Raw genomic sequence first — 26,392 nt, forward strand, 5'->3', positions numbered from 1 at the left:
ACATTTTTTTTTTCTTAATGTACCGTTATATTTCTGAATCTTTAAAACTGAGATGATGTTTAAGTCAGCTGCAATATAATCTAAACTATTACGTGCCATGTAACCTCACCAAGACAAACCATTCTAAATTTTTAAAAAATGCCTCTCGGTATTCAGCCATTGCATGAATATATTAAATTATCATCATAAAACCATTTAGTTAACCTTGCATATAAGTAATATAAATTAATTCCATGTCAGAATTACATTAATAGAAGAAGTTACAAATTCTCCAGCAGTGGCAATATAAATAGTCGAGCAAAGCACATTGAGTATTAAGGAGCTGTCCACCACTGAATTAGCAGATGACCAGACAACTTCTCTCACAAACTTCATAATATGAACCCTCTGTTCTGATGGGTGACAGCGTCTGCCAGATTTCCTTCTGCTGAGAACGACTCTTTGCCTTCCTCGGACCATTGCCACACTGGCTCCGGGAGGTTTGTTTTATTCTTTCCAAGTACAGTGAGAATACATAATTATACAATATAAATGAGAACTTCTGTACTTTATTAAAATAAGATAGGTGATTATTCTATAATCTAAAAAAAAGAATTATGGGGGCGAGGTCACTAATTCTTATTTGGTCATATATATACCCATATCAATTTTGAGGAGAGAGAGAGAGAGAGAGAGAGAGAGAGAGAGAGAGAGAGAGAGAGAGAGAGAGAGAGAGAGAGAGAGAGAGAGAGAGAGAGAGAAATCTACCTTTGTACCTAGTTAAAACACGAGGTATTGCTACTAACACTGAACACACTTTTATGGTATATTACTCAAATATAAAACTGAAGGAAATAAGCTAACGAATGTCTTTAAGGCTAAGTGACACCCAAAAAGGAAATGCATTTGCTTATGTTCACGGGAAATTATAGAAAACTGTGTGAGAGAGAGAGAGAGAGAGAGAGAGAGAGAGAGAGAGAGAGAGAGAGAGAGAGAGAGAGAGAGAACGAACTCGTAGATAAAGAGGGAAAGAGCGAGCGAGGATAAAGAGGGAAAGAGCGAGCGAGGATAAAGAGGGAAAGAGCGAGCGAGGATAAAGAGGGAAAGAGCGAGAGAGGATAAAGAGGGAAAGAGCGAGCGAGGATAAAGAGGGAAAGAGGGAAAGAGCGAGCGAGGATAAAGAGGGAAAGAGCGAGCGAGGATAGAGAGGGAAAGAGCAAGCAAGGATAGAGAGGGAAAGAGCAAGCAAGGATAGAGAGGGAAAGAGCAAGCAAGGATAGAGAGGGAAAGAACAAGCAAGGATAGAGGGAAAGAACAAGCAAGGATAGAGGGAAAGAACAAGCAAGGATAGAGAGGGAAAGAACAAGCAAGGATAGAGAGGGAAAGAACAAGCAAGGATAGAGAGGGAAAGAGGAAGAGAGCTAGGGAAAGAAGAAAAGAGGCATAAAGCGAGGGAAAGAGCGAGCAAGGATAAAGAGGGAAAGAGCAAGCAAGGATAAAGAGGGAAAGAGCAAGCAAGGATAAAGAGGGAAAGAGATAGAGCTAGGGAAAGAAGGGAAGAGGGATAGATCTAGGGAAAGAAGGAAAGAGGGATAGAGCTAGGGAAAGAGCGACGGAAAAGGGGAAAGAGCGACGGAAAAGGGGAAAGAGCGCGAAAGCAAGACTACTAAAAGATAGAAAATTTTTAATTCTTGAACAGTTTAAAAATTTCTATCCCACGATTATGAATGAAACCAACCCAGAATTACCTTGCAATCACGGGAACAATTTAATTGGTTACGTAAATTAACGTTACTGGAGCTGCAAGAGCAAGGGAAATCCATCTACAGTAAAATAACCGTTAACGGGAGCATCCAATTCAACCAAGGACTTTAGTTAAGGACCAAATGAGAACAGTGTAATGATCAAATACAGTCAAGTACAGGATATCAAGTACAGGATATCAAGTACAAGAGTTCTCAGAAGACAAGATAATACATAATTGGCAAGATAATATAAATTTTTCAAACAATTTGAGTACTTCTAATAGGTTGAATAATATCTGGAACATGTTTATCAAGTTAATTGTAAGGGAGTAATTTCTTGCCTTACACAATATGGATTTAGTACAAAAAAACTACCTGTTATAATAATTATCCTTATGAAATTAATCTAATCCAATGACTAAATTATACGAAAATGTTATTCGATGTTGAAATTCTATTATGACCTACTATGGTCAAATGACAAAGACGAAGAAATTGCAAAATAAAAATTATCTTTCAAATACAGACTGCGAACATTTCGTCTATGAAACTTGAGTCATTTCAATACTCAATGTTCTTTAAACTGGAAATTTGATGATACTGTAACTGAAATGGTTAATTGAAAAGGACGAAGTGTACCAAAGGGAAAAGCATTTAGATTATTCAAGATTTGAAAGTAAATTTTGAGTAATAACAGTTAAACTACAACAAATTCCATCTCTGTTAAGAACACTAATTTAGTTTTACTTCAATAATGTATCCGCCTATTGATAATGAGATTTTGAATTTAAATTTTTTACGTTACTGTCATTAAGGAAAATATTTGAGGACTAAATTTCCAAGCCTCGTTTAGTCTTTTTAAGCATATTGAATGAGTCTAAATAGCAATGCTTTCAAGATCTAAAATATCAAGAAAAATTGGAGAACTATGGTAAGATTGAACGTTTTGAATCAAACAGATTATAAATATAACCAACAATATCGTAAACTATAGCCCCCTCTACATTCTGACCGGTATTATAAATTCTTTAAAACGAAAATTTCCAATCTAGAACTTAAAACATCATTCAAGTTTACATCAGCAACAGCCATCAACCAGTCATTTTAACGTCAAAAAATTTCATCATTGTGGTTTCAATTATAGAGAATCGTGACTTCCTAATAAGATTGATTAAACTAGCGAGGAGTAGAGCTGACCGAATCTCATGAATATGGTCTATAATTACTTTGATTTAATTATATACAAATCTAAGCTCACTTAAAATCAAGATACATTGAAAATTTTCCAATTTTCTAAGCTTGGCATTGCTAAAATGATGATTGGGGAAACTCGTACAAATTTTTTTTTTTTGATAGTTCATATGTAAAAAAAAAAAATCCGAACATTAAATACACTAAACATGTTCCAGATAAAATTCTTATTATATAGACTTATTTACTGGGTTAAACAATATGCTTTTCCTCAATCTCTCACAAATCACAAATTCCCCAAACTTTAACGTTTAACCGTATTAAAATTAAAATTTCCGCGAGAAAAATATTAACAACCAAAATCCCACCATAAACGAAAAAGAATTAGATCAGTAAATCACGTTTCACACTAATATCTGCAAGCTTTATACTTTGATGATTAATTGATCACGACCAAAGGATTAATAAATCTTTATATGGAATGCAGAATTTTCTTATTTTAGGTCATATTTGGATATGTTATCTGCACAATTTTAAAGGTTATCAAAATTGACGTTAATAACTTAATTTTGGTTAAACCGATATCCAAAGAAAAAACAGCTTGTCTAAAAAACATTACTGCAGAATAATTTTGAATTAAAAAATTTCAAGTGTCTAAGTTAAATTGAAATAAATATTTCCAAGAAAACAATGGTGGGAAAACTAACTTTAGATGAGAGCGCCCAATAAGTCGTTAATATACGAAGCTACTATGCGAATCTAATATTCGAAAGAATCACGATAAATTAGAGAATTATTTCCACAAGCGTCATTTGAAGTTGAACTTATTCTTTTTAGGGGTTATAATTGTCAAACTATGTGAAACATTTTTCTTAATTGCAATGGAAAAGCATATTGCTTACAAAATCATAAGCAAATTACTTCAAAATTTCATACGGCAGTGGTGATAAGAAAATAATGAAGCACTAAAAGTTGTGATAGTTGAAAGGAATATACTACATGATTATAAAATTTTTAAACAAATTACTTTCACCAAGATTGCAAAGCATGTTGAGTTTTACCGAAATACTTCAATATCTGAATGACTAAATGTTTTTTAATTGTGAGGTTTAATCAACTGAAAACAAAACTACTATGCAACTTAAAGACACTTCAAGATCATGGTACCAGCGAAAAGTTCCAGATTTTAACATTAATTTGCAAGATCTAATTAGATAAATCATACATTATATACGTTAAAATTACTAGTGCTTCATTGTACAAATCAGTAAAACTGCAAAAAACACTGCCACAATTCTAAAATGATTAGTGTTTTATATGACGTTTTCTTCTGCGTTGCGTCTGTTGAAGATAAAGGTGCTCTGGTTGACCAAGTAGCAAGTCCTACGGGACTTTCAATCCCTTTCTGAAACAAAAAAGCCAATTTTGTATGATGATTGTCTACATTTCAGACTTAAAATTGAGTTGTCCTCAAAAACATCAACGACAACAATTGTGAAATGTACAACTTGAAGTGGAATTACAGTTAGTCTTAAATCTAAGGTAACCTTTTAATCTATAAATAGCATATCCTTTTGATGATTTTCTCTAACAATTTGTCAGCCTTCAGTTTAAAGGTGACCATTTCCCAACGTTTAGTTTCATTAGATTTACCATTACTTTAGTAACCAAATGGCAGAGAACGTGAAGGGATGCGTTGAGCTCAACTCTATTTGGTTAATGTGGAATTACGGTAATTTCCAAAAATACAAAATACTGTACTTCATTTTTAGTTTTACGTATTATTTTCAACGAAAATGTTACGACTACCGTAAAGTTATTTTCATGCAGAATATTACTCTTAGTTGTTCGTCTAAAGTTGGCTATTTGCTTTAATAATACAAGTAATTTTGTAACAAAAAATAAATGACACGAGTCAGTCTCAAATATATTGCTATATTCTTGAACCTCAATAATGGCACTTTCATTTCAGTATACACAAGATCATTTCATTAAATAGAGATATTATTCCTGATAGATTTGGTCATCCACTATTGTAAAGGGCCGTTTTAAAACAAGCTTAACGGTCTGACATTAAGAGTTTCTTATAGTTTCTGGATATAAAATAAAACCATCACCTTTGTAATCATCCAACTTTCTTAATGCCTCACCTGTAATCAAATTAGTCTTGTCTATTTTGCCTCTTCAGCAGAAGCAGGTCCTTTAATAGCATAGTGTGGGCAACAAAATCTTCATCAGGACTAAGGAATCTATTATGCCCTGATTAAGACAAGTAAAGCGTCTTCAATGCCATTCCAATTCACGTTCCTGAAAGAAATGATTCCAGTCAACAAGGTTCCGCTTTCGTAACAAGACATATCTATATATAATTAATGGTTATAGTAAATTCTTATTTCTATCAATGAAGAACCAAGCTGCCCTGCTATAATAAAGTACCCAGTTGCCCGACTAGAAACTCAGGAATTTCCGCATCTCTATGAAATTAAGGTAAAAATCAAATATCTATGGTCAAGTTTATATACGCAAAGGTGAAAAAATATGGCTATTGTAAATGTCTTTCCTAAAAAATACTTCCAGTTACGCCTTTAATAAGAATTCCTAAGATAAATCTCAGTTCCCTTCATAAATTTTAATCCATAGTTGGTATGAACTTTTTAAAAAGATTAATCTGGGGTCCCTTCATAAATCTTAATCCATAGCGGATGTGAACTTTTTAAAAAGCTTTATCTCAGTTCCCTTCATAAATTTCATTCTAAAGTTGGTGTGAACTTTTTAAAACTTCCATGAAAAAGAAAACTACATTGGCGCTTTGCCAAGTAAAGAAAAGTAAAAAAACCCAAGTATTGTTTCGTACGCATTAACCAAAAAATACCCTGCACTATCAGAAGGAAATGTTTAAGTAGTTTGTTAGTGTCTTGTAAAAGACAATATTTCAAGATCACTATCAAAATCATCACATTTAAAACAGAGTTTTACAGAGTCACTTTCTTACAAGCAGTAACTACGTAGCTAATAAATATGAATTCTAAATTAAATCTATGGTCTCAAAAAGCAGGGGAAAACCTACACATTGGTACGGAATCAGTGTAATTTTAAGGAGACCTTTAGTTCTAATTATAATGATTATTTATTCCGATTGTAATGGTATTGAATTGTAAGTCCTTTATCAACTAGGAGGATAAATTAGCATAATTTAAATAGCCTTAAATTGATTGCATAACCACAATGGGAAGAATCTCCCTTTTACATTAGTTACACAGAGTCATACCCTAAAATCTTTTTGTAGTGAACATATTTAAGGCCCCATAGCTAAAAGGACAATTTTAGTAATTGTCCTTATCAAATATGCTCTAAAGATTTAGCTTTCAGATATTAATAAATCAAAATGCTTAAAATAATTCTGTAAATTTCAGATAAATTAAGGACAAAACTAATAAAATTTCATGTTTTAGGTAATGTTTCAAACCCACTATAACTAACATATGTTTGTCAAAATGTTTGTTCCTTAACAGTAAAAGCCAAAGCTACATCAATTTTCTTTAAATGACATAACCCATTTCGAAAAGTTACCATACACATTGGTATTCTATTTTGTTAGTATGAATTTGAAAAATTTAATTCAGGAAAACAAAATAGAAAAAATTACTAATTTCAATATGCCATAGAAGCCTTAGCTCCAGATAAGCATGGAATCACGGATTAGTTCCAATGTAAATTAACGTTACACTTTGGATGAAAAAAAAAATATGAACTAAACAAATTAGTTTCTTCAAAATCCTAGGAGATAAGACCAATAGTAGAAACTCCAGATTCACGAATCATTTATAAAACTGTTCTTGTGGAGATAAATTATCTCGTTATAGAAAATTTTGGAGGAACATTTCAAATAAATGTCAGTAATCTGGGCATACTTATCATTTGGCGAGCAGAAAAGTAAAAAAAAAAAAATTAATATTGAGAGTCAAAATAACAAATATTGCATTATTGCCTAGTTACCCCGACACTGACAACCATACATGGGACATAGTTAAGATATACCAAAGATTTACAAATGAAAAAACTAAATAGTAGTGTTCCATACAGCAACTAGGTTCAGTTCAGTCAAAACTCTTTACGCGACATTCTTTAGTGACGAGTAGATTGTCTAATTCAGCAAAACTGATATAATGAATAGATTTTATAATAACCTTTAAAAAATGGAAATCTTTTACCTCAAATGAACCATGAATACAAAAGCTTTAAAACTTTTCATAAAAGTGTCAAGATTTACTCGATACAACTTAAGCTTCCTATAACAGTATTTAAAGAAAAAAAGTTCCATTAATTACTGCTCAATACTCGACTGGAAGTTTCATAGATGAAAAACCATCCTGAATTTTGATGTGGAACAAACAGGACATATGAATCCAGAACGGACGTCTACACGTGCGTCATTTACAATCGGCTTTTTGAGGGTCATCAGTGTTTGAGGAACCGTAATATTTGAAGGGCTCAAGTTTCTGGTTCTTGTGTATAAATTGACCCTGTGGATAGAGAAACATTGACGAAAAAAATTAAGATTCTTTGCAAATCTCAAGATTACTATATTTTTAGCAGAGTATCCTAGTAGATTAACTTATTTGATGAAACTATTATAAATCTAAATATTAAATTATATAAAATTGCAGCCTTTGGGGAATGTTCAATGCGCGTTAAATTCATACATCTTTGGGAAATTTCCAACATTTATATTTCATTAATGTTACAGTAAAAATATGAAAGAAACGCAAGCAGAAATATCCATGATTACGAGCATTCGCAACTCACCTGAAAGATTTCCTTTGGTTAAAGCTTCTTAGTTAACAATAGCGCTCAAGGGATAGTGTTATATAAAGGATCACAGGTATCCATTCTTACAGTCTCGGCATATCGGCACAAAGTTTCTTGGTTAAGTGTGGTTGGTGGGTCAATTAACAGTTCCAGTTCCTTGGCCAATTTTATCCTTTACCCTGCAAGAGAAAATGGGTATTATCAACATGATTTTCAAGTGTATGTACAGGCACAATGTACAAAAATAATAGTTTTCGATAAGGGAATACTACTGTATATGTTCGTGACATTTATGTTAAGAGAAAACTTATTTGTACGGTCTTTAAGTACCTTAGGTTTTCATGAAATCTGAAGATTCAAGTAGTCTGGTTATAGTTTTACGTATTTGATAAGCATTCGGTAGTTTAAGGACCTTCGAATGAGAGGGACAACAGAAAGTCAGCTTTGGGGCCAGTACCGTTTACTGGGTGCACCCATAGATTAATGAATATGTTGAACACGGTCAAGATGATGCAAAATATAATATGGAGAGGAAAGTTGACAGCTTGGGTCTACAATTAGACAAGGGAAACTAAGCTTGTTATAGCAGATAAGACATCGAAGTAGTCATGGAAAATAGGAGTAAATTACCTAGATTAAGTATGCAAATATGGTAATTGATCTGATTAGACAAGATAACTAAACAACCAGTCAGATAGAAAAACGAATGTTCTAGATACAAACACCAACAGAATAATTACGTAGATAATACTTTTAAAGGGAGGTCCTATATAACAAAGGACCTAGATGAAAGTAGCAATAATGAAAATGAAATAAGGAACCAAAGTATAAAACAAAAGGACCTATATAACACCCAGTAAAGTGGTGAACCACGCTAACCCCCAATAAGGCGGCGAACCACGCTAACCTCCAGTGTTAGCGAATAGATGGCAATTAAACAACTAAAATTAAATGAAAATAAAACCGATTTTATGGTGGTCGGAAAATAAACAGCCTAATAAACTTGGGCGATATTCAATAAACAAATAACTCTGTCCCGATATCTAGTAAAGTTCGTGATTAAGGTTCTATCAATGACCAAATAATTTAAATAATGTTGTAAAACCGCTGACTATCATCTTAGAAACGCTTGCGTTTATAAACCACCTAGATGAACATTCTGTAAAGAAACTTGAGATAAACTGGATTGACCACTGTTACTCGACTGCAATTTACCAAAAGTGTCACTTAAAACTACACAACATAATAAACAAGAGAAGCAAGACTGATAAAGGGTGTCCCACCCCGAGAAAGGATCACTCTTACACTAATTGCTTTACACTGGCTGCCTAATAACATGAGAATTAAGCTTAAAAAATATACAATAAGCCATAAAGTTATCCGAATCGGACGTCCAAAATATCTAAGCATTGCTACATATTGTGCAGTCAACAAATCGTGTTGACTAGAGAATAGAGGGTTTGAAATTATTGAAACCTAAATATATGCTTACTGTGGGCTCCAGAGCCTTTATATGCGGCCCCGAGAATATACAATAAGCTCCCACTAGACATCCGAAAGACCGAAGACATTAAGGCTTTCAAGATGAAACTGATGACTTTCTTGTCCTCCAAGTGCTTCGATCGTGTGGATTAGAAAAACAATATGTGACGTGAGGCGACGAATGCCTTGGAATGCATAAGAAAATGACTGAAGGTTCTGTAGAGAGTAGGGTTCTCCCTGCTGTATAGGACCAGAAAATCAGCGCTTCAAGTTGAAAGTAAAGTAATGAACCATGCAAACCCCAGTAAAGTAGTGAACCACGCAAATCCCAGTAAATTAAGAACCATGCAAGCTCAATAAAATGATGGGCCATGCAAGCCCCCAGAAAAATATTGAACCACACAAACCCCAGTAAAGTAATGAACTACACAAACGCCAGTAATGACAGTAAAGTAATGAACCACACAAAACCCAGTAAAGTAATGAACCACGCAAACCCCAGTAAAATAATAAACCACACAAATCTCAGCAAAGTAGGAACTACGCAAGCCCAGAAAAGTAGTGAACCACACAAACCCCAGTAAATCGGTGAACCACGCAAATCCCATTAAGCGGTGAACCACGCAAATCTCATTAAGCTGTGAACCACGCAAATCCCATTAAGTAGTGAACCACGCAAATCCAAGTAAAGCAGTGAAACACACAAGCCCAGTAAAATATTGAATCATGCAAGCCCAGTAAAGTATTGAACCATGCAAGCTCCAGTAAAGTAATGAGCCACACAAGCATTAGTAGAGTAATGGCCCACGCAAACCTCAGTAAAGTTAACGAACCACGCAAACCCCGTTAAAGTAGTGAATCATGCAAAAAGAAGTAATGAACCACGCAAGCCTCAGTGTAAAGTAATGAACCACGCAAACCCCAGTTAAGTAATGAACCACGCAAACCCCAGTTAAGTAATGAACCACACAAATCCCATAAAGTACTGAACCACGCTAGTTCATTAAGTAGTGTCGCGCAAACCTCAGTAAAGTAATGAACTACGCAAACCCCAGTAAAGTAGTGAACCATGCAAACCTCAGTAGAGTAATGAACCATGCAAATCCCAGTAAAGTAGTGTACCATGCAAACCCCAGTAAAGCAGTGAACCATGCAACAACCACGCAAGCCCAGTAAAGTATTGAACCACGCAAGCCTAGTAAAGTATTGAATCCTGCAAACTCCAGTAAAGCAATGAACCAAGCAAGCCCCAGTAAATCAACGAACCACACAAACCCCAGTTAAGTAATTAACCCCTCAAACCCCAGTAATGTAGCGAACCACGCAAACCCAAGTAATGAATCACGCAAGCCTCAGTTATGAACCACGCAAGCCTCCACTAAAGTAACGAATCACGCAAGCCTCAGTTATGAACCACGCAAGCCCTCAGTAAAGTAATGAGCCACATAAGCCTTAGTAAAGTAATGAACCATGCAAGCCTCAGTTATGAACCATGCAAGCCTCAGTTATGAACCACGCAAGCTCCAGTAAAGTAATGAACCATGAAAGCCTCAGTAAAGTAATGAACCATGAAAGCCTCAGTAAAGTAATGAACCACACAAGCCTCGGTGAAAAGTAACGAACCACACAAGGCCCAGTAAAGTAATGAACCACACAAGGCCCAGTAAAGTAATGAACGACGCAAAGCCCAGTAAAGTAATGAACCACGCAAGCCTCAGTGTAGAATAATGAGCCACGCAAACCCTAGTGAAATAGTGAACCACGCAAACCCAAGTAATGAACCACGCAAGCCTCAGTAAAGTAATGAGCCCTGCAAGCCCCAGTAAAGTTACAAACCATGTAAACTTTAGTGAAGTAATGAGCCACACAAGCCCCAGTGAAGTAATGAACCACACAAGCCTCAGTGTAAAGTAATGAACCACGCAAGCCTCATTTATGAACCCCGCAAGCCCAAGTAAAGTAATGAACCACTCAAGCCTTAAAGCAATGAACCACACAAGCCCCAGTAAAGTGATGAACCATGCAAGGCTCAGTGTAAAGTAATGAACCATGCAAGCCTCTGTTATGAACCTCCCAAGCCCCAGTAAAGTAATGAACCACATAAGCCCAGTAATGAACTTCGCAAACCCCAGTACAGTAGTGAACCACTCAAACCCAGTATAGTATTGAACCACAAACCCCAATAAAGTAATGAACTACACAAGAACAGTAATGTAATGAACCACACAAGCCCCAGTAAAGTATGAAACACGCAAGCCGCAGTTAAGTAATGAACCACACAAATCCCAGTAAAGTAATAAACCATGCAATCCCAGTAAAGTAATGAACCACGCAAACCCATGTAAAGTTATGAACCACAGAAACAGTAAGTAGCGAGCCACCCAAACCCCAGTTAAGTAGTGAGCCACGCAAACCCCAGTAAAGTAGTGTACCACCCGTGTGTTACACGATCGTACATAGTAACATCTCTTTTTGTTTTGTATATATTATCCTTTGTATCTTCGCTCTCGCCTCGCACTAACAGCAACTTGCATCAACCTGTCTGCCTATTTCTCATTGTCAACTGTTAACAGAACCGGTTGCCGGTTGGACAAGAAATAGCATGTTGTATTTTGTGACCTCCTTGCCGGGACCTAGTGTGTATATGTAAAGTACTCGGTTGCTTTCATCTCGCCTTTGAGTCACAACCTACTCTTGGCCCGTCACATTGGTGACCCCGGAAGTAGACTCGCTCCTCCCACCTTCTCCCCCTTCACTGTTACTATGGCGGACTCCACGGAAGTTGGCGCCGCCCCATTGAAACTTTTGTCATTCGCCAGCAGAGGGGCGTTTGCTTGATTCCAGCGCGCAGAAGTCCAGTTCCGCATCAAGGGCGTGGCTCGCTCAACCACCAAAGCAGATTATGTTCTCGTAGCGATACCAGAGAACACCTTCTCGGAAATCTCAGACTGGCTTTGTGAACAAGGAGATATCCCAGTAGCTTATGCCGCCCTCAAAACATACCTTCTACAGCAGTACTCGCCATTGCCAGCCGCCCGTATAGCAAAGCTTTTCCAGCTCTCTCAACAACCGTTTGGGGACCAAAGGGCTTCGCTCGCCCTCAGGAAAATGACCAGTATCACTCGCCTGCAACCCGCCGCAGACGGCTCTCCTCGTGAGGCGAGTCTACTTCGTGCCCTTTGGGTATGCTGTTTACTCGAACCTATACGCGCTGCCATACCCGATAATGATAGTTTACCCATAAAAGACTTGGTGATCAAAGCCGATGCCCTTATGGACAGCCACTTCACGACCTTCAAGACCTCCATCAACGCCTCCACTCCTGACGAAGAGAACACCTATTCAACGTCAACCGAAGCTGACATGAATGCTGTAGGACACACATGCCTACATTGTGACGTGCCGTAGCGGCGACAAAGCCACCCATCACCCACCACTCGCTCGCACCCCAACCAACGACTTCTACAGCCACTTACTGCCGCCCATCGGCCGCAGTTTTGCTACCACCACTCCAGATTCAGGGCTGCCAAGGATTATCAGTGGCCAAAAAACTTGTAAGTAGGCCCTCGCTTGTGGTGGTGGCCTCGTGTCTCTAATGTTTTCTTTTTACATGATGCAAGAACGGGCGTGCGGTTTTTGGTAGACACGGGCGCTTGTCATTCTCTTTTGCCAAGGGAACTCTTCAGGACACGACGTAGTCTGTCTAAGTCTGCCGACATCTGCCTGGTAGCTGCCAACGGATCTGCAATACCCACCTACGGTTAAGAGGTGGTCAACGGCTTGCCCCACCCATTGGCCTCCTTCAGCAGAAAATTGTCCAAGGTAGAATCGGGGTATTCTACCTTCGATTGCGAATTGCTGGCGGTGCACTTGGCTGTCCATCACTTTCGCCATTTCTTAGATGGTACGCCCTTTGTTATTCGCACAGACCACATGCCTCTGGTGCACGCCTTCACTTGCCATTCTGACGCCTGGTCCGCCCGTCAACGCCGACATCTCTCCGCCGTGGCTGAATACAATTTGACCCTTCAACACGTCCCTGGGAAAATGAATCCCGTTGATGATGCCTTGTCAAGAAACACGTTGGCTGCCGTTCAACTGGGATTGGATTACAACACCTTGGCTGAAGCCCAACGACAGGATCCAGAGTATAAAGCATGTAGGACATCTCTCACATCCCTCCGTTGGGAAGCCTTCCCCCTCGATGACTCCAACACCACCACCCTCTGTGACGTCAGTACTGGTAGACAGCGACCGTGGATTCCTGCTCCCATGCGCCGACAGGCGTTTTCTTTCATTCACGGCCTTTCATATCCCTTGCGCCGTTCTACTGCACAGCTGCTGAAGACGAAGTTCATTCGGCACGGCATTACTAAGGATGCTAAGGATTGAGTCCGCACCTGTACTTCTTGCTAAACTTCCAAAGTACATCGACACATGGATTCAGGAGTGGGCACCTTTCCTCAACCTTAGCGTCGTTTCGCCCACATTCATATTGACGTTGTAGGCCCCTTACCCACATCACAAGGACATCGTTACGTGTTGACCGTCATCGACCGCTCCACTCGTTGGCCTGAAGCCATTCGCATGGAAACTGCAACGTCAACCTCATGTACACCTGCCTTATTCTCAGGATGGATAGCAAGATTTGGTATCCCTGACCATATTACTTCTTACAGGGGTACCACTTACACCTCTCAAATGTGGATATCATTAGCAAATCTCCTGGGCATCACCCTACATCAGATAACTGCCTATAATACCGCTGCCAATGGAATGGTTGAACGTTTTCATCGCACCCTCAAAGCAGCTTTGATGTCCCGCTGCAAGGACTCCAACTGGTTTATTTAGCTTCCCTGGGTCCCCCTGGGACTAAGGACCACTTCTAAAGATGCCCTGCACGTCTCGGCAGCTGAAATGGTGTATTGGTCGTCCCTGTCAAATTTTTTCCTTCTGCAACCTCCTCCGATGATCTCCAGTGCATATGTCACGTCTTAGGAAAATTTACTCCATGCCGCCAGACTTGCAAGCCCATATCGAAGCATCACATACTGACAGACTTGCACTCTGCAACACTTTTTCCTACGCAACGACACTAGCAAGCCACTGCTAACGCCCCTTTACATGGGCCCTTTCCTTGTGATCCGACGCAATTCGAAAGCATTCCTACCGAACATTCGTGGCAAAGAAGACTGGGTCTCCATTGATCAATTAAAACCTGCTTATCTCCTGCCATATGACCCGCCTACAGTTCTCCCCTCTAGATCAGGGTGCCCTATTTAACATGCACAGTATGTCTTTTTTAGGGGGGAGCCATGTACCGCCTGTGTGTCACACGATCGTACATAGTAACTACATTTCTCTTTTTTTGTATATATCCTTTGTATCTTTGCTCTCCCCTCGCACAGACAGGAACTTGCATCAACCTGTGCCTTTTTCTCATTGTTAACTGTTAACAGAACTGGTTGTCGGTTGGACAAGAAATACCATGTTGTATTTTGTAACCTTGCCGGGACCTAGTGTGTATATATACTCGATGTGTCTATAATAAAGTACTCAGTTACTTTCATCTCGCCTTTGAGTCACAACCTACTCTTGGCCCGTCACAGTAGTGAGCCACGCAAACCCCAATAAATTAATGAACCATGCAAAACCACTGAAGTAATGAACCACGCAAACCCCAGGAAAGTAATGAACCACGCAAACCCCAGGAAAGTAATGAACCACGCAAACCCCAAAAAAGTAATGAACCACGCAAACCCCAGAAAAGTAATATACCTTGCAAACGCCAGTCAACCAGTAATGAATCCCGCAAGCAACAGTAAAGTAATGAACCACGCAAATCCATGTAAAGTAATGAATCACGCAAACCCCAGTAAAGCAATGAATCACACAAACCCATGTAAAGTAATGAACCACTCAAACCTCAGTTAAATAACGAACCACACAAGGCCCAGTAAAGTAATGAATGACTCAAAGCCATGTAATTAATGAACCATACAAACCTCAGTAAAGTAATGAACCCCGCAAGGCTCAGTAAGTAATGAACCACACAAATCCCAGAAATGAACCACGCAAACCCCAGTAAAGTAATGAACCACACAAATCACAATATTGTAGTGAACCACGCAAACCCCAGTAAAGTAATGAACCACACAAATCACAATATTGTAGTGAACCACGCAAACCCCAGTAAAGTAATGAACCACGCAAACCCCTGTAAAGTATTGAACGAGGCATGACTCCGTAAAGTAATGAACCCCACAAATCCCAGTAAAGTAATGAACCACGCAAACCCCAGTAAAGTAATGCACCACGCAGAACCCAGTAATGAATCAGACAAACCTCAGTAAAGTAGTGAACCACGCAGAGCCCAGTAAAGTAGTGAACCACGCAGGGCCCAGTAAAGTAGTGAACCACGCAGAGCCCAGTAAAGTAGTGAACCACTCAAAACCCAGTTAATAAAGAACCACACAAGCCCTGTAAAGAGATGAACCACGCCAACCCCAGTAAAGTAATGAATTACGCAAGCCTCAGTAATGAACCACAGAAATCCCATTAAGTAATGAACCACAGAAATCCCATTAAGTAATGAACCACGCAGCCCCAATGAAATAGCGAACCATGTAAACCCCCGTAAAGTACTGACTAAAAAAAGTACCAAAGATTGCTGAATCATAAGAAAACAAATCCCCCACCTAAAAAGAGTATGTATCTGAGTAAAGTTATAGTGAACCAAAAAGAATGCGAAAAGGGAATTTTCTAAATAAAAGCAAATAATGTAAAAGGTTATAAGAGAGAGAGAGAGAGAGAGAGAGAGAGAGAGAGAGAGAGAGAGAGAGAGAGAGAGAGAGAGAGAGAGAGAGAGAGATCCTCAGGTCGCAGTGCAATTAGTTTTCATTTTAAAAACTGTAGGCTACATGTAACAGGGAAGCGTGTTTTAGTGCTCTCGATAATAAGGGAAGGAGTGGTAAAAGATTAAAAAACAATTATTGCATACACGTGACAAATTAAAAATTTTACATATGTTAGTAAATCAATAAACATGAAATAAGTAATGTAAATATAGATATAATCCCTGCAGTCTCTCTGCCTCCCAGGTATGTGTATGGAGGGAGGCGGGCGTACTCTGGTGTGACACTTAAACCGCACTGATTAAACAAGGCTAAATGAATACGGAATTTTTGGGGGGAATATTGCCGGTGAAACGATCGATAGTCGAAACGTTTCGGAATTAAGGCCATCGAGTTAACTATCACCCCATTCAATATTTTTCACTATTTCGATATATTCCGATTTGCATCATCTTGCACTTAATTCACTTAGTTTCTTTCGCTTTGTCTACGCAAATTCTTTACAAATGTTACCTGATATAAGCTTAATACAGATTTTCCCACATCTCTATTAACATAGATCCTAACCATCGAAAGGTTTGTATGGTCTTGGTCGAGACATGACCGAGTAAGTCAAGATTTGGCCATTGTTTTATTACGATCAATCAGTTTTCAACGCATAAGATTTAGGGTTTAAAATAAAAACACCAAATGACAAAACAGACCTGTAACCTCTCTAAATATGATCGTTCTGATTATTACTTTACTAGACCCTTGACAGTAAACTACTTTTTGTAGTTCTGTAGCTTTTTGTTAAACTTAGATGCTCAAATTACTATGCACACCAATATTGCAAAGATTGGAGATAAAGTGAAGTTGGATTTCTGAATTGAGATTATATTATTTGTGTACCTTTGAATATGCAGTATCTAGTTAATCATAAAGCGAATAAAAATCTCCGGAACAGAGAGAGAGAGAGAGAGAGAGAGAGAGAGAGAGAGAGAGAGAGAGAGAGAGAGAGAGAGAGAGAGATGTTGCATTCCACTTATTGGTTACGTCTGATAAATTATCTATTATCAATGTTAGCTGTGACCATAATGTTCAGGTTAATTTCAAGTCCTAATCATCCGAAGAGGAAGAACATTTTGAATATATAGTGTAAAAAATATAATAGATAGACGGTAGGAGCCAAAATCAAGAGGAACTCTTACACGCACACACGAAGTGAACTGCAAAGGGGTAAAGTACCGACTGTGAAATATATCTTGCCCGAAGTCCTCCACACACAAGCTATGGCTGAGATTACCAAAGGCCTTTAAGAGATAATGGCAAAAGATTTATGGTTGAATTGGTGGCATGTACTATAGGGTTAAATTTATGGTGTGGTTAGAACCATTGTGGTTAAATTACTGGCATGGTTGGAACTACAGTATTTTGGTGGAAATCAACGACGTAGTTGGGAATGGCATTCGTCTGGGAACTTTGCTAGAGAAATTTGGACAAGCCAGACATGAAAGAATGAAGCTTATGGCCAAAAGGGTTTAGCACGAACAATGGTATGGGCTGGAATTATAAAATTTAGGCCATATGGCGTGACACTAAGATAGAGAAGCATATTCAGAAAAGAAGAGCAAGGGAAGTAACTAGTGTATACCTAAAAGTAACAGGGACTAAGAAAACATTCTAAACGTAGCCGAAGTGGCTAAGATCAAAACAAGCTGGGAGAACTTTAATTTTCGCTGAAAATACGAGGGAAGAACTGGGTGTACGGACAAAAGAATTTGCGGACGAACAGAGGGTATGGACAAAAGAACTTACGAGCAAACGAGTATGGAATTGAGAAATATTTAGTGAACAGGGTATTATTATTATTATTATTATTATTATTATTATTGTTACTAGCCAAGCTACAACCTTAGTTGGAAAAGCAAGATGCTTTAAACCCAAGGGCTCCAATAGCCCAGTGAGGAAAGGAAATAAATGACGAAAACAAATTTATAAATCATTCTAAAAACTGTAACAATGTCAAAACAGAGATGTCATATATAAACTATAAAAAGACTCATGTCAGCCTGTTCAACATAAAAATATTTGCTGCAACTTTGAAGTTTTGAAGTATGTATAAAAGAACTTTCGGACGAACCGGGGACAAGGGTGAAAACTTTCGGACGAACCGGGGCATGGGTGAAACCTCTCGAACAAACCGGGGGCATGGGTGAAACCTTTCTGACGAACAGGGGGGCCATGGGTGAAACCTTTCTGACGAACAGGGGCCATGGGTGAAACCTTTCGGAAAAACAGGAGGCATGGGTGAAACCTTTCAGACTAACAGGGGCATGGGTGAAACCTTTCGGACTAACAGGGGCATAGGTGAAACCTTTCGGACTAACAGGAGCATGGGTGAAACCTTTCGTACTAACAGGAGGCATGGGTGAAACCTTTCGGACAAACAGGGGCATGGGTGAAACCTTTCGGACTAACAGGGGGCATGGGTGAAACCTTTCGGACAAACAGAAGGTATGGGTGAAACCTTTCGGACAAACAGAAGGCATGGGTGAAACCTTTCGGACAAACAAGGGGCATGGGTGAAACCTTTCGGACAAACAAGGGGCATGAGTGAAACCTTTCGGACGAACAGGGGGCAATGGGTGAAACCTTTTGGACGAACAGGGGGCATAGGTGAAACCTTTCGGACTAACGGGCATGGGTGAAACCTTTCGGACGAACAGGGGGCAATGGGTGAAACCTTTCGGACGAACAGGGGACAATGGGTGAAACCTTTCGGACGAACAGGGGGCAATGGGTGAAACCTTTCGGACGAACAGGTGGTATGGGTGAAACCTTTCGGACAAACAGAAGGCATGGGTGAAACCTTTCAGACTAACAGGGGCATGGGTGAAAACTTTTGGACTAACGGGGCATGGGTGAAACCTTTCGGACTAACAGGGGGCATGGGTGAAACCTTTCGGACGAACATGGGGGCATGGGTGAAACCTTTCGGACGAACATGGGGCCATGGGTGAAACCTTTCGGACGAACAAAGGGCATGGGTGAAACCTTTCGGACGAACAGGGGGTATGGATGAAACCTTTCGGACAAATAGGAGGCATGGGTGAAACCTTTCGGACAAACAGGAGGCATGGGTGAAACCTTTCGGACAAAGAAGAGGCATGGGTGAAACCTTTTGGACTAACAGGTTGCATAGGTGAAACCTCTCGGACTAACAGGGGGCATGGGTGAAACCTTTCGGACAAACAAGGGGCATGAGTGAAACCTTTCGGACGAACAGGGGGCCATGGGTGAAACCTTTTGGACGAACAGGGGACAATGGGTGAAACCTTTTGGACGAACAGGGGGCATTGGTGAAACCTTTCGGATGAACAGGGGGCAATGGGTGAAACCTTTCGGACGAACAGGGGACAATGGGTGAAACCTTTCGGACGAACAGGGGACAATGGGTGAAACCTTTAGGACGAACAGGGGGCAATGGGTGAAACCTTTCGGACGAACAGGGGGTATGGGTGAAATCTTTCGGACAAACAGAAGGCATGGGTGAAACCTTTCAGACAAACAAGGGGCATGGGTGAAAACTTTTGGACTAACAGGGGGCATGGGTGAAACCTTTCGGACTAACAGGGGGCATGGGTGAAACCTTTCGGACGAACATGGGGGCATGGGTGAAACCTTTCGGACGAACATGGGGCCATGGGTGAAACCTTTCGGACGAACAAGGGTCATGGGGGAAACCTTTTGGACGAACAGGGGGCATGGATGAAACCTTTCGGACAAATAGGAGGCATGGGTGAAACCTTTCGGACAAACAGGAGGCATGGGTGAAACCTTTCGGACAAAGAAGAGGCATTGGTGAAACCTTTTGGACTAACAGGGGGCATGGGTGAAACCTTTCGAACTAACAGGGGTATGGGTGAAACCTTTCGGACAAACAGGGGGTATGGGTGAAGCCTTTCGGACAAACAGGGGTATGGGTGAAACCTTTTGGACAAACAGGAGGCATGGGTGAAACCTTCCGGACGAACAGGGGTCATGGGTGAAACCTTTCAGACTAACAGGGGCGTGGGTGAAACCTTTCAGACTAACAGGGGGCATGGGTGAAACCTTTCAGACGAACAGGGGGTATGGATGAAACCTTTCGGACAAACAGGAGGCATGGGTGAAACCTTTCGGACAAACAGGGGCATGGGTGAAACCTTTCGGACGAACAGGAGGCCATGGGTGAAACCTTTCGGATGAACAGGAGGCCATGGGTGAAACCTTTCCGACGAACAGGAGGCCATGGGTGAAAATTTCGGACAACAGGGGGTATGGGTGAAACCTTTCGGACAAACAGAAGGCATGGGTGAAACCTTTCGGACAAACGGGGTATGGGTGAAACCTTTTGGACAAACAGGGGGCATGGGTGAAACATTTCGGACAAATGGGGCATGGGTGAAACTTTCAGAATAACAGGGGCATGGGTGAAACCTTTCGCACTAACAGGCGGCATGGGTGAAACCTTTCAGACGAGCAGGGGCATGGGTGAAAACCTTCGAACGAACAGGGGGCCATGGGTGAAAACTCTCGAAAATAATAACGTCAGCATGGGTGAAAACTATCTAACAAACAATGGGGGCATGGGTGAAAACTTTCGAAAAAACAGGGCGTGGGTGAAAACTCGAACGAACAGGGAATATGGGTGAAAACTCGAACGAACAGGGAATATGGGTGAAAACTTTAAAATGAACAGGGGAGCAATGGTGAAAACTTTCAAACGAACAGGGGGTATGGGTGAAAACTTCTGGACAAACAGGGTGTGTGAAAACTTTCGCACAAACAGGGGGTATGGGTGAAATAACTAACCTGAGGTAATGGTAAAAACTTATGGACGAACTGATGGTATAGGCAAAAGAAATTACGGACGTACGGGTATGGGTAAAAAAAAAAAAACTTATGGACGAACAGGGGTATGGGTGAAAAAAAAAAAAAAACTTACGGACGATCACAGATATGGGCGAGGCAACTTACAGACGAACAGGGGTATGGGCAAAAATTTATGGACAAGTAGGGGTAAGAGTGAAACAACGTGCAGAAACAAGGGTACCGGTGAAACAACCTACAGAAACAGAGGTTTAGGTGAAACAAACTATGGACAAACTGGGGTACGGGTGAAACAATCTACGGACAAACAGGGGTACGGGTGAAACAACCTACAGACAAACAGGTATAGGGGTGAAAACCTACAAACAATGGAGTAAGGGTGAAACATACAAACGAGTACGGGTGAAACAACCCACGGACAAACAGGCGTACAGGGGAAAACCTAAGGACAAACAACCGTATGGGTGAAAACCTATGAACAAACAAACAGGTGAAAACCAACGAACAAACAAGCGTACAGGCGGAAACCTACGGACAAATAAGCATACGGGTGATACAACCTACAAACGGGTACGGGTGAAACAACCTACAGACAAACTGGGGTATGGGTGACCTACAGACAAACAGGGGTACGGTTGACCTACAGAAACGGGTATGGGTGAAGACCTACAAACAAATGAGTGAGGGTGAAACAACATGCAAACGGGTCCGGGTGAAACAACCTTCGGACAAACAGGCATACAGGTGAAAAACTATGGACAAAAAAGTGTAAGGGTGAAAACCTACGAACAAACAAGCGTACGAGTGAAAACCTACGAACAAGCACACAGGTGAAAACCTACGAACAAGCACACAGGTGAAAACCTACGAACAAAGAAGCGTACAGGTGAAAACCTATGGACAAACAAGCGTACGGGTGAAGCAACCGACTGAGAAATAGGGGTAAGGGTGAAAACCTACAGAAACGGGTACAGGTGAAACAACCTACAGACAAACGGGTACGAGTGAAAACATACAAACAAAGGAGTGAGGGTGAAAACATACAAATGGGTACGGGTGCAACAACACTGACAAACAGGGGTACGGGTGAAAACCTACAAATAAAGGAGTGAGGGTGAAACAACATACAAATGGGTACAGGTGAAACACACAGACAAACAGGGGTACGGGTGAAACAACACAGACAAACGGGTACGGGTGAAACAACACAGACAAACAGGGGTACGGGTGAAACAACACACAGACAAACGGGTACGAGTGAAAACCTATAGACAAACAGGGGTATGGGTGAAACAACCTACAGAAAAACAGGGGCATGGATGAAACAACCTCCAAACAGATATGGGTGAAAACCTACAAACAGGTATGGGTGAAACAACCTACAAACAGATATGGGTGAAACAACTTGGACAAACAGGGGTACAGGTCAAACTACTGACGCACAAACAGGGGTACAGGTTAAACAACTTGGACAAACAGTAGTACAAGTGAAACAACTCGGACAAACAGGTGTACAGGTGAAACAACTTACAAACAGGGGTACAGGTGAAACAACTTACGGACAAACAAGGGTACAGCTGAAACAACTTGTGGACAAACGGGTAAAGGTGAAACAGCTCGTGGATAAACGGGTAAAGGTGAAACAGCTCGTGGATAAACGGGTAAAGGTGAAACAACTCGTGGATAAACAGGGGTACAGGTGAAACAACTTGTGGACAAACAGGGGTACAGGTGAAACAACCCATGGACAAACAGGTGTACAGGTGAAAAAGAACGAGCAGGGGTACAGGTGGAAACTTTTGGACAAACAGGGGTAAGGGAGAAACAACTTACGGAAAAACCAGTGCGGGCGAAATAACTTACTAACAAACCGGTATAGGTGAAACTACTTGGACAAACTGGTACGCTTGAAACAACTTACGGACAAACAAGTGTACGGGTGAAAAAACATACAGACAAACAGGGGTAAGGGTAAAAAGACTTGTGGGCAAAGCGGTACGGGTGAAACAACTTACTGACAAACATGGGTACGGGTGAAAACTTACGGACACGGGTACGGGTGAAACAACTTACAGACACGGGTACGGATAAACAACCTATGGACAAACAAGGGTACGGGTGAAACATACGGACAAACAGGGGTACAGGTGAAACAACTTACAGACAAACAGGGGTACAGGTGAAACAACTTACGGACAAACGGGTACGGGTGAAACAACTTACGGACAAACAGGGGTATGGGTGAAACAACTTGAGGACATGGGTGCGGGTAAAACAACTTAAGGACACGGGTGCGGGTGAAACAACTTAAGGACACGGGTGCGGGTGAAACAACTTAAGGACACGGGTGCGGGTGAAACAACTTACGGACAAACAGGGGTATGGGTGAAACAACTTGAGGACACGGGTGCGGGTAAAACAACTTAAGGACACGGGTGCGGGTGAAACAACTTAAGGACACGGGTACGGGTGAAACAACTTACGGACAAACGGGTATGGGTGAAACAACTTGAGGACACGGGTGCGGGTAAAACAACTTAAGGACACGGGTGCGGGTGAAACAACTTAAGGAAACGGGTACGGGTGAAACAACTTACGGACAAACGAGTATGGGTGAAACAACTTGAGGACACGGGTGCGGGTAAAACAACTTGAGGACACGGGTGCGGGTGAAACAACTTAAGGACACGGGTGCGGGTGAAACAACTTACGGACAAACAGGTACGGGTGAAACAACATACGGACAAACGGGTACGGGTGAAAACTTACAGACAAACGGGTTCAGGTAAAGCAACTTACGGACAAACGGGTTCGGGTAAAACCACCCCCCTCCCAAGGTCACAAACCTTCCCAGTTCACAACTGCTAGTCAGACACCCCCTTCCCAGATCACAAACTAAAAGCAAATCACGAATAAATCCTTACATTATGAAAAAGTAAAGCACAAATAATTCCTTACCCTATAATTGACACCGTTTTCCTTTTTTTTTTTTTCTTTTTTTTTGACAATCTTTACAGCAGCTTTGCAGTAGAAAATGTGCCAGCCTTCCCTAAAAGTTAAGTCAGAATCGGACCTGTGAGGCATTATTTTGCTGTTATTTTCTAATTTCACGGGAGTAACAATAGCTTTATACCAAACTGAGTGCATTTCCACCATAATCAATGGCCGACATAAACGAAATTACACTAAATTTCGAAATAGATTGATGTACTTCCTTTAAAGTTCTCTTGGAGACGTCTTTACGAGATGGTGGTTGAGTTGAAACTGAAGATGGAGGTGGGAAAGAAATGGCTATTGTAGAACAACATCCGGGAACTTACGAAGTACTATTTGTAAGCTGTTAATTGGTTTAAAAAAAAAACCACCTGACAAATTCGTCATTGTAAAAAAATGCTCAGAAAGCTCCCCAAACCATTGGAAAAAACGCATGTGCAATAAGTTCCCTTCAGTCTCTCAGATGTAAACAATGGACAGTGAAAAACATACTTCACCCTTTAATCGACCGAGACCAATTATGCCCCAGCCCCTATTAAATAGAGAAAATACCAAACTAGCCAGCACTCGTCCATTAAATTCTCATAGCGAATTCCAGTTTCGCTAGTAATTAAAGTATCACATTAACCCCATTCGCTTTTGCCAGCTGTTCTGTTTTTATGATGATGTAATCATTACCTGTTTTTTAACAACCTACAAGCTTCCAAAAAATTTATGTACAAAATCCCGGATGTTATTCTACAGACATTCCACCCATGAGTTTCACCATGATTATCACATGGAGACGTCTTCAAGAGGGAAGTCCAATCTGTTTCGGAATTTAGTGCAATTTCATCTTTTTCTTGGATTATGTTGAAAACTCCCATTCAGTATATAACTACTTTGGCTCATGAAGGTAAAATATGTCTCCGAAGTAATTACCAACGGAGCTTGCGTACGCAGCAAATCCATGTACCGCTTGCCAAAACAGGAGCAGTGAGGAGTTTGCATTTCTGACCATTACTAATGCTGCAAATCACTCGTTTTGGGCATTTCCCCACCCAAAGGCCTCAGTTTTCCACTGGGGTCCCTCATGATGAGATCCACAAAGTCAAACGGGTGGTTTGCCACAATAATCATGGTCAGATATCTTATAAAACCCAAGAGAATATGATTTATGTATTTGATTAGAAATTAAAGTATGCTTATCGTGAAAACTTGCGTATGCACTGGGGATACGAACAGGAGGTATGACAACTTACGAACATGGGTACGGGGAAAACTACTCACGGTCGAAGATGGGTATAGGTGAAAAATTAAGAACGCACAAGTGTGTGAAAACTTACGAACGCTCAGGGGTTATGGGTGAAAAGCTTACGAATGAACAAGGGTTACAGGTGAAACTGCTTACTTCCGAATTGGCCTTAAGAAGGAAACAAGTCGGAATTCTGGGTGACTTAGCACCCACATTTCCAAGTTAGTTAATCCTGCTATCTTGCTAATTGATATCTTAACTAATGCATTATGAAATTCACCCATTAATACTTTTCTAAAACTAGACTTTACGACACCGGTCACTGCATTTCATTTAATTGCCCAGTCAGCTCAGCTAACAATTTATGAGATCAAAGATACTAAAAGTCGTCTCAATTTTGAAAAAAACAATGACAATTAAAGTGTGACTTCCAGACCACCTTGAACCTGAAAAACGATCATGAGGTCCTCTGGCATATTGTAATTATAGGCTTGACAGTACCTTACATGATTACTAGGTCATCCGTTGAAATAGTAATGTATAAACAATCAAAACGAATGCATAATGGAAAAACAGCACTAACGACAGCGTGAAGCCAGTTCTAATTTCTAACAGCTATTAAATCCCGTCTTTTTCGAGGTTCCATGCCATGAAAGGGACCATGGATAAAATCTTACTTCCCGTACTGAAGAACTAAAAGATTAACACAATACGTCCAAGAAAGAATCAAGATACCACGTTTAGGAGGAGCTTGGCTAGCACTCAAATTTCAAATTTCTTTGGCTCGTTAAGCAGAGTACCGTTGAATTAAACCTAAAGATTTTGATAGCGTACCAGTATGATTCACTCATACGAAAACATCAAAGTATAAGGGGAATGATTCATCATTACATTACTTGCATGCAAATAACCTTCATCCCTAAGCATTTACAGATGTATATTAAAGCATATTACAGGTACCAATACTTAACGAGTGAACGACCGAAAACCAATACGACAAAACTCCAAATCTGAATCAGAAAACATCGGTTTTATTCTATACACGCAATTAAATTAGGCGATGATAAGAAAAAACCCAATTCGTAACAAAATTCTGAACTATAACCGATCACTAGAGCCTTACCTTTAAAAAACCAGAAATCAAATCGCCAGTGGAACTATTCACTTCAATGTTACCATTACAGGATCCAGTAGAGCAGTGAACCGGGTTTTTCTAAGGGGGGCAAAGAATTTCATTTAGCCAATCAGGA

General features: G+C 40.3%; 1 long non-coding RNA gene across 2 annotated transcripts in view; it reads right to left on the reverse strand.

Annotated features, from left to right (window-relative positions):
- Nucleotides 1-26,392, reverse strand: part of LOC137650016 (uncharacterized) — a 26,641-nt gene extending 249 nt beyond the window's left edge. Inside the window, exons 1-5 of one of the 2 annotated variants that reach the window (XR_011045904.1) lie at nt 26,266-26,392; nt 7,722-7,903; nt 7,254-7,438; nt 5,066-5,222; nt 1-4,320 (exon numbers count right to left, since the gene is read on the reverse strand). The exon at nt 1-4,320 is cut by the window's left edge and continues 249 nt beyond it. This is a non-coding gene — a long non-coding RNA (uncharacterized lncRNA). Of the gene's footprint in view, nt 4,321-5,065; nt 5,223-7,243; nt 7,439-7,721; nt 7,904-26,265 lie in introns of both variants that reach the window. The other variant, XR_011045903.1, reaches the window with a different exon arrangement.

This window comes from Palaemon carinicauda, chromosome 11 (assembly GCF_036898095.1).
Source record: "Palaemon carinicauda isolate YSFRI2023 chromosome 11, ASM3689809v2, whole genome shotgun sequence".
Classification (NCBI taxonomy): Eukaryota; Metazoa; Arthropoda; class Malacostraca; order Decapoda; family Palaemonidae; genus Palaemon; species Palaemon carinicauda.